The sequence below is a fragment of the Condylostylus longicornis genome, unplaced genomic scaffold, assembly GCF_029603195.1.
Source record: "Condylostylus longicornis isolate FDR11 unplaced genomic scaffold, ASM2960319v2 ptg000048l, whole genome shotgun sequence".
In the NCBI taxonomy this organism is placed as follows: Eukaryota; Metazoa; Arthropoda; class Insecta; order Diptera; family Dolichopodidae; genus Condylostylus; species Condylostylus longicornis.
The window spans coordinates 10,567,786-10,576,178 of record NW_026578017.1 but is presented as its reverse complement, the minus strand read 5'-3'; the positions used below and the strand labels follow the sequence as shown (position 1 = coordinate 10,576,178).

The window sequence follows — 8,393 nt, the reverse complement described above, 5'->3', positions numbered from 1 at the left end:
AATTTTATTGATTGTAGCAAATTTTGACTAAATTCGGCGTACTTATTGCCTGAAATAAAATGTTACAAGACGAATTCGAAAAGTAAAACACCAAAATTTATTTTTCGAATTCGATCAAAATGCTTTAAAAAAATCTAATCGTTTTCAACACTTTTATTTGTAAAACAAAAGTATATCTTTAAAAATATCAGCGTTTGTTTTTTGACTTTTATGTTGTAAACTCTTAATTTAATTTTCTAATTTTAACAATACACTATTGAAATCCTTCCATAACATTCAAATTTAAAAACAATCAATCATTAGTATTTTTTTTAACAATAAAATAGAAGAATTTCTTTCAATATAGGTATATTCGTTCTACATAATTCTGTGGCCACAATAAACACTAGCTAAAGTCAACCCTAAACAAAATTAATATTCTATACTATCATCAAACTATTTTTGTCATAATCAGATTATAAGATTAAAAGTACTTCTTAAGAAACAAGGAAAAAAAAGGAACTTAAATTTTCAAAATTGAGTTTGGTTACTATTTATTGTAGCCACAGAATTTGTATGCTTCTGTTTCTACAGAAAAAATTTAAATTACCACCAAAAAAATAAAAAAATTATTCATACATTGTTTTCCAAAAGGAACAAAATAAGAACGAAATTCGAAAATATGAAAATTGAGTTCAAATAATTCCGCAAAAAAGAAAAAACAATTAATTTTTTTCTGTGATCAATTTTCAGATATATTTTTAGCTTCGTTTCTTCAATTTGATTTGAATAATAATAAAAGAGAAATTCTAAAATAATTATTTTAATTTTGCAATATTTTGAAAATAAGAATCTCATTACAATTATAAGGTACCAACAGAATATATTCTAATCGATATATAAATTCTAACATTACAATAACGCTCTTTCAATTATATAACAATAATTATTCTTAGTTCGAATATATATACTAAAATGTTTCATATAAGTACATTATTAATGTATACAGAAATCGTTGAAGTTAATAAGTCTTGAATTTTGTAAGATTACTTACAATAAATTTATTAATTAAATTCGAATGAATCTTACATAGGTCAGATTTATTCGAATAAAACCGAAGATAAAATTAAATAATTTGGAAAAAAAAATTTCGAACATTAAAATATTATTGAAATTTTAATTTAAAAAAAAAATTAATTCAACTTTATTGAGATTTAGCCATAAAAAAGTTTCTTTGTTATATTGTTTATACAAGAAGTTAATTTCCACTCGTTCCACAAAATATTCGGATTTATTCGGAATTCAAACTTTTCATTGTCATTCAAAATTTCAACTTTCGAAAATTTGCTATTGCATATTCAATTTCTTTTAATATGATGCAATTCCTTTTGGAATACAATGATGAAAATTCAATTTTAATTATTTTTAATATTACTTAATAAATTTTATTTGTTTTATTTTAAAAATAAAATAAATCTTCTTTATAATTTTTGTAATTTTACCAATAAAACCTATATATATAAACTCAATATATAAATAAATTTAAAATAAATATTTGAAAATTATAAAAATATTGAAATTTTTGCTTTTAAATTTAAAGAGAAAATATTGAAAAAATTGATTAGCTTTTATGATTTTTAAGATTCCGCAAAGTAAACATTTAAATTTTATTTGATTTTTTGATTTCATATAACAAATACATAAATAAATATTATATTTTCTGTATAAATGTATATGTGAACATATTTCAATACTAATGTTATGTATTTTAAATTTTTTTTTATATAAAATATATCTTTGTTTTCTTAAATTATATTATGTATTAATACCCGTGTACGCATGTATGTACGTAAGTATGAGAACTTAATTTAATTATTTTTGGTTTTACTTATCAATTATATAAAATTTTTGTTTCATTCTTTTTTCTTCTATTTGTTTTTTTTTTTTGTAAATAATTACTTATATACTTATATTATAGATTTACATTTATATTATTTTTAATATTAATAAATAAATGTATAAAGAATCATATAATTGATATATTGGCAAGTGCATTTATTGGTTGTAAATAATCGGTGGCTAAAAACGCTTTATTATTTTCAGATATCGTACTATCGTTGTGAGACGGTGGGGTATCAGGTGGAATATGTGAACCTATATTGTAGTATATATGGTATATAAGTATTTAATATTTATTATTATTATTATTTTGAAATTTATATACAAAGAATGAAAAGTTAATTAATTATAATTAATTATTATGTTGGGTTTTGTATTTCAATAATAAAATTGTCAATTAATAATTCAATAATCGCTTAAATGAAATTATTTTGTTATTTAATTGTTATCTTTTATTTATTCGTTTATTAACAAAATTTTCAATTGCATTTAAGAAAAAAAAAACCCATGCAAGTTATTGATTACTATTTGAATTTATACGAATTCTGCTGAATCTCGGAAAAATTTGTCATTAGCACTTTTCCAAAAATTTTTTGAAAAAAAGGCTTATTAGTTTCACTCTGTCCGTCCGTCCGTCCGTGGACACTTTTTTTGTTTACAAAACTTCTACACCCTTGAAGATAGAAAGCTGAAATTTAATACGTACATAGATCTTTACTAGAAACTTATTTTCGTAGAACAAAATTATTACCTATCTCCCCCCTCTAGAAGTTATACCCCCCCAAAACCTTAAAAATTGCCTTTTTTAACTATTTGTTGCAATGAAACCATAAGCATTTTTGAAATTTTGCAAACGCAAAAAGGCAGCGGCTTGCTTCCTCTAGCGCGGTATACTATAGTTAAACTTTAGAAAATAAAATGTTTTTCCGTTCAAATTTACCGTTATTTAAAGTCAGTTTTTTTCAAATTTTTGATGTCGTTTTTCTTCTAGACCCCAACCTGTAGAAGCTTGAAATTTTAGGGGCTTTTTGACATTAAACAATAGTTCATTTCGTTAGAAGAAATAGTTCATTTCGTTAGAAACATTTTTTTCCATCTCCACCCCCTCTCAAGTTATCGCCCCTTGAAATTTGTAAAATTTGAATTTGAAAATCCGAAACCACAAGCTTTTTCAAATTTCTATAAACGCAAAAAGCTAACGGTAAATTTCATGACATTAAAAAATAGAATTATTTTTCTTAACTCACACAATTAACCCTTAAAATCGAGCATTATGTTAACCCCACTTTATATTAATTTTTGCTTTATTTCAAAGACTGCATAAATCGTTCATCCTAAATATATGCAATACTAGAAATAGTTTTGTATATGAATGAAAATAACTTTAATAGTGTGATAGGTATACATAGACTGTATTTAAAAGCAGAATTTTCACTTGTTGAAGGGAAAAGTGCTAAAATACAAACCATTGCTTTGACCCAACTTTATTTTTATACAAATTGTTCGCAGCATGAATATATTTCGAGTAATGAGATTAAATGTAAAAGTTATTGTGAGAATTGTATGAAAATATTTTTATACTTGTTTGTGTAAAATTACCCTCTTTTAATTTTTTGAACACCCACCTAATTCACTCAGTCTTTACTAATTCTTATATCAATAAAAGTAAACCACTTAAGTGAATTTTTGACACCAAAACGCAAATATTTTCCAAGGTAAGGCCAAATTATTTTTAAAGTTGCATAGCAGCTGTTCAAAACATTGTAAAATTAAAAAAAAAATCCTTCGCTGAACTTAATTGAATTAGTTTTTAGTTTATGCTAGAACATTTCACCGCACTTTCACCGAATGTAACGAATGACAACCTAATATAGAGAATTGGTAACAAAATTGTAAAATACAGACCCTCCTTAGTTGGTTTTTGCATAGTTTTGTCAACCAAATTTGAATGTTTAAACATTAGGAACTTTAGAATTAAGGAAATTGTCTTAAAAATGTTGAACTTATATTTATTTTAGAATAAAAGAATTTAAGAGAAAACAAATTTAATATTTTATAATTGAAAATTTAAAAATCTAAATTTTTGCAGATGCATGCAACTATTTTTTATGCAATTATATTTAGCTCAAATACATTTTACATGTACATATATTTATATTTAATGTGTTTTCAAGTGTTTTAAATTTAGATTTTTTCAATACATCTTCGTATATTCCGAGAGTTTATGATTTTAATTATATTGACTGAAAATATCTTTTTGTGAATTTGCGAACTATAATACTTTTGAATTATTTTTCTTAGAAAATTATGATTTTAATTTGAATACTACTTCTTCCACACGTTATTAAATGTTAAATTTTTTTTTTAAAATTAAGAAGCAAAATACAAATTTTCATTTAATTTTTGTATAATTTTTATCAGAAGTTAAAAACACCTTCTAATTTGAAAGCGTGATGATCAAGGAGAAAAGGAGATGATCAAGCAAGTCTCATTTACTTTAAATATTTTAGCATTTAGAACCAGGAATTGACTGACACCATTTTTGGGCCAAATTTTCGGTTTGGCTAAGCAATTTTTTGAATTTTTTACTGTTTAATTGATCTTTTGTGTATTTTCAAGAAATTTCAGTTAAAAATTAAATTAACTCATCTCGGATGGTAAATAAGTGATTAAGTTTTTGAAAAACAACTTCTCAAAGAAATTTTAGATTATGAAAATTGTTTCGTTAATTTTCAATTCGTTTTGTATTTAAATTAAAAATTTTTAACGCACCTTTTCCGACACCAAATTAAAAATTAAAGAAAATTTTTATATTTAACTGTTATTCTTGAGGTAAATTGTTTCGTAATTGCATTTTTCATAGGTACTATTTATATACATTTGATCTCAATACACAACATAGGTTTTGGTAAATCTGATCTAAAAAGTAATTAAGAGTTTAACTCTTCTGAAAAATGGAAATTAAAAATATTCACCACAAAATCAAAGGAAATTTCACCACAAATTTTAATATTTTTTTGTTACTTTAAAGACTGCTTGGTGCATAAATTTATAGAACATTCATTGAATTTTGTGTCACCTTAACTACTTTAATGCGAGATATTTCACATAGTAATTACAAATGTATATAAAAATTATAATTTTTGGCACTATATTCCATTAAAACGTAATAACGCTCCGTATTTATAATTAAGAAAAATAAAAATTATATTGGAAAATTAATTTTATTTAATTATATTATGAAATTACTTTGGTATTTTTTTTTATTTTGCCCAAAATATCAGAGTAATTTTGAATTAAAAGATTTTTTTTTACAAACTTTTGTTTATAATGAAATTTTATTAAACAAAATTTTCTTTTTAAATATTTCAGTAATTTCTTTGAAATGAGTCTTTGAAATCTCCACAAAACTTGAAAATCACAAAAATTTATTGATTTCCAACAGAATCATAAGGATTTTACAGTCATTGATATACTTGTAAATTATAAATATGTCTATAATGTCTATGTGTTTATTCACAAATGTATACCTAAGTATAATGTTCAAAATTTATTTCAACAGGTCGCTACATAAATCAAAAGAAAAATAATATACTATAATATACACTTAAATACTCAAAGATTTCAATTATAATTATGTATAAGAATTTAAGCGATTATTGAAAAACTTTTATAAGATTCTATAAAATTGAGAAAATATTATAAATTTTAATTGACGCTATATTGAAATACAAAATTCATTCAAATTAAAATTAATAAATAAATAAATATGTTTTTATGAAATTTATATACCTTCTTCTTTTGTAGATTTTTTACGAAAACAGCATAACCATAAATATGTACAAAAAACGAAACCAATTACAATGGACACCATTACAACAAGAAATTTAAATGGTGAAATCATTTTCTTTTTCTTTTCTTTTCTTTATTTTTAATACTAAAAATTATTTTAATTTCTTCTTAATATTTTATTTAATTATTTATAAATAGTAAATTCATTATAATATTATTTATTAAATTAATTAAATTTTTATTAATTAATTGTATTTTTGTTTGATTTTAATTTAATTTTTCCCTTCAAAAATTTTTTATAGTAATTTTCTTGTTTTTCTATTCAAAAATGAACTACCGGTTTTCAATTGTTATTAAAATTTTCTCAAAAAAAAAATATTTTATTCTATTTCTTTAATTTTTAGTTATAAAAATAATAATTAATTATATAATTTTTGTATAAATTTAAAACACACGTGTTATATTTTTTGTTTTAATTGTAGATTAGCAAAAAAAAAAATATTTTTACAAAGGATTTAAAAAATTTGTTTTTAATTTTTTAAATTGTGCAGTTTGTTTTGTTGTTTTTTGTTTTACTTTGTTATATACTAATATTATTTATTACTATATACTGTTGACGATTATATATGTATTTATAAAATTTTAAAATTATAATTAAATTTAATAAGAATTCGCCGTATTGTATGCAATTTAAAATATTTTCACAACTTATTTGCTTGTGTTTGTTGTTATTGTTATATTTCCAATTATCTATTTAAGAAATAATTATAAAAATGTTTTTTTTTTAATATTTCCGCGGTATATGACCCATATGATGTGGGATGAGATGTACTAGAGTATAAAAATATTTGGCAACATTCCTCTAGAATTGCATTCACATTTTCAGAGGAAGAGAGAATTTCTCATTCCCAAACTAATAAATCAGAGAGATGCGAGTATTAAGTAATTGTAAACAAATTTAAAAAAAAAAAAAAAAAAAATAAAAACAAAAAATAAAATTAAAAAAATAAAATTTTATTTTCTTTTTTTTTCAATTTTTTTTTTCAAATTTTCAAAAATTGCCTTTTTTATTTAAATATTTTTTTTTTGTTTTAATTTATTAATTTAAAAAAAAATTTTTAATTTTTTTCTAATTTTTTTTTTTCTTAAACAATTTTATTATTTGCTGAACGAACAGACTTAAAGAAGAAAACTCTTGAACGTTATGTGTAAAACTGAAAATAATTTCTGATGATGAAAACTCTTCTTGCTTGTCTTATGTATTTATCCATTTATAAAATGTATGAAAAATAATATACAAACATACATACATATATTATGTATATAAGTATGTATCTTGCAAAAAAAAAATACAAAATACAAACATAACAAAAAATATAGTATAGAGAATAAAAAAAGCTCATCAGTTCTATAGCTGTTATCTATATTAAAGTATTTACTCTGTATATATACGTATGTACATATATAAATTTTTTACATAAATATTACATTTTATAAATCTGAGTACTTGTTGTGTATGTACAAATAAATAATATGCAATATAGAAACTAATGTACATAAATATTATATTATAGAATTCCGTTCCACATTGGAATATATATGAAAATATGATTGAAATACAAAAAAAAAATTATTGAGGAATTAACTATCAAAATCCGATTTATTACATTTTTTACACGCTATGTGAATTCTATTAGAGAAATGCATAAAATATATACTACTTTACGTTAAAATAATTTAATTAAGTTTTGTTTTTATTATTTGTAGTGTTTCTGTTAAAAATATATTATTCTAATACTTATTCTAATTAAAAATTGTTATGATTTGTACATAACAACATGTCGTCAGCTAATTTCTAGTTTGTTTCATAAGCCATTAAAATGACTCCGAGAAAAAAGAATTTGAAGTTCAATGAACCGCAACAAAAACAAATCTATACGACAGTGTATTAATTTAGGAATATGGAACAATTTAAGTTATGGAACAATGATGAATATCAAACAAAATCGACTGAGAGTTTCTCAAAAGCTAATAGAATTAATGAAAACCGAGTTCAAAATACTGGAAGAATGTTTTTCATAGCCCTAGGATCAATTTTTCAGTCAAAGTATATAAATTTGGCGTATGATTTTATCGAATGCTCAAAATGATTTCTAGAAGAAATTAATATGCTCAATCCTTTTTTCTTAAATTTTTTGTACAAGAATAAAAAAACTTGATAATTTTTTTTCGAATCAAAAGCTGAATTTTCGTTAAACCGTTTTCATGAGACCGTTTAGTTCTTTTGGTTCGGAAAATGTAAACGTATTTTGGCTTTTTAACTAATTATATACTTAATTATATAACCTAACCTTCGCTATATTTATAAGAATTATAACATCCTTCTTCCAAATATACGAACCGATTTTTTCAATTTTATATAAAAAAATTTAACATGCTCTAATTTTGTTATTCAAATTTTCTAATTATGCAAAAACTATAAAATTATATACTTTAATTTAAATTTTATTATTGAAAATCAATAAATTCCTTATTATTCTTATAATTGAATTTTATTTTCATAATTTTCATAATTGTTTTGTGGATTTTTTGAATTAAAAGATTAACAAAAATTTTCCATCAAAATATTTTTTTTTTAATTGAAAAAATATTTGCATTAAATAAATTTCTTTTGTATAATAAAGGAAACCAAATCACATAGTAAAAATTACAGCATATTATAT

The 8,393-nt window shown here is 21.7% G+C and overlaps 1 long non-coding RNA gene across 1 annotated transcript; it reads right to left on the bottom strand.

Moving 5' to 3' along the window:
- Positions 1-1,910: 1,910 nt before the first annotated feature.
- On the bottom strand, positions 1,911-5,874 carry LOC129611071 (uncharacterized). Its single transcript, XR_008697119.1, has 2 exons — positions 5,671-5,874; positions 1,911-2,133 (listed from the first exon to the last, which is right to left on the bottom strand). It is a non-coding gene; the product is annotated as an uncharacterized LOC129611071 (long non-coding RNA).
- Between the last annotated feature and the right edge of the window lie 2,519 nt (positions 5,875-8,393).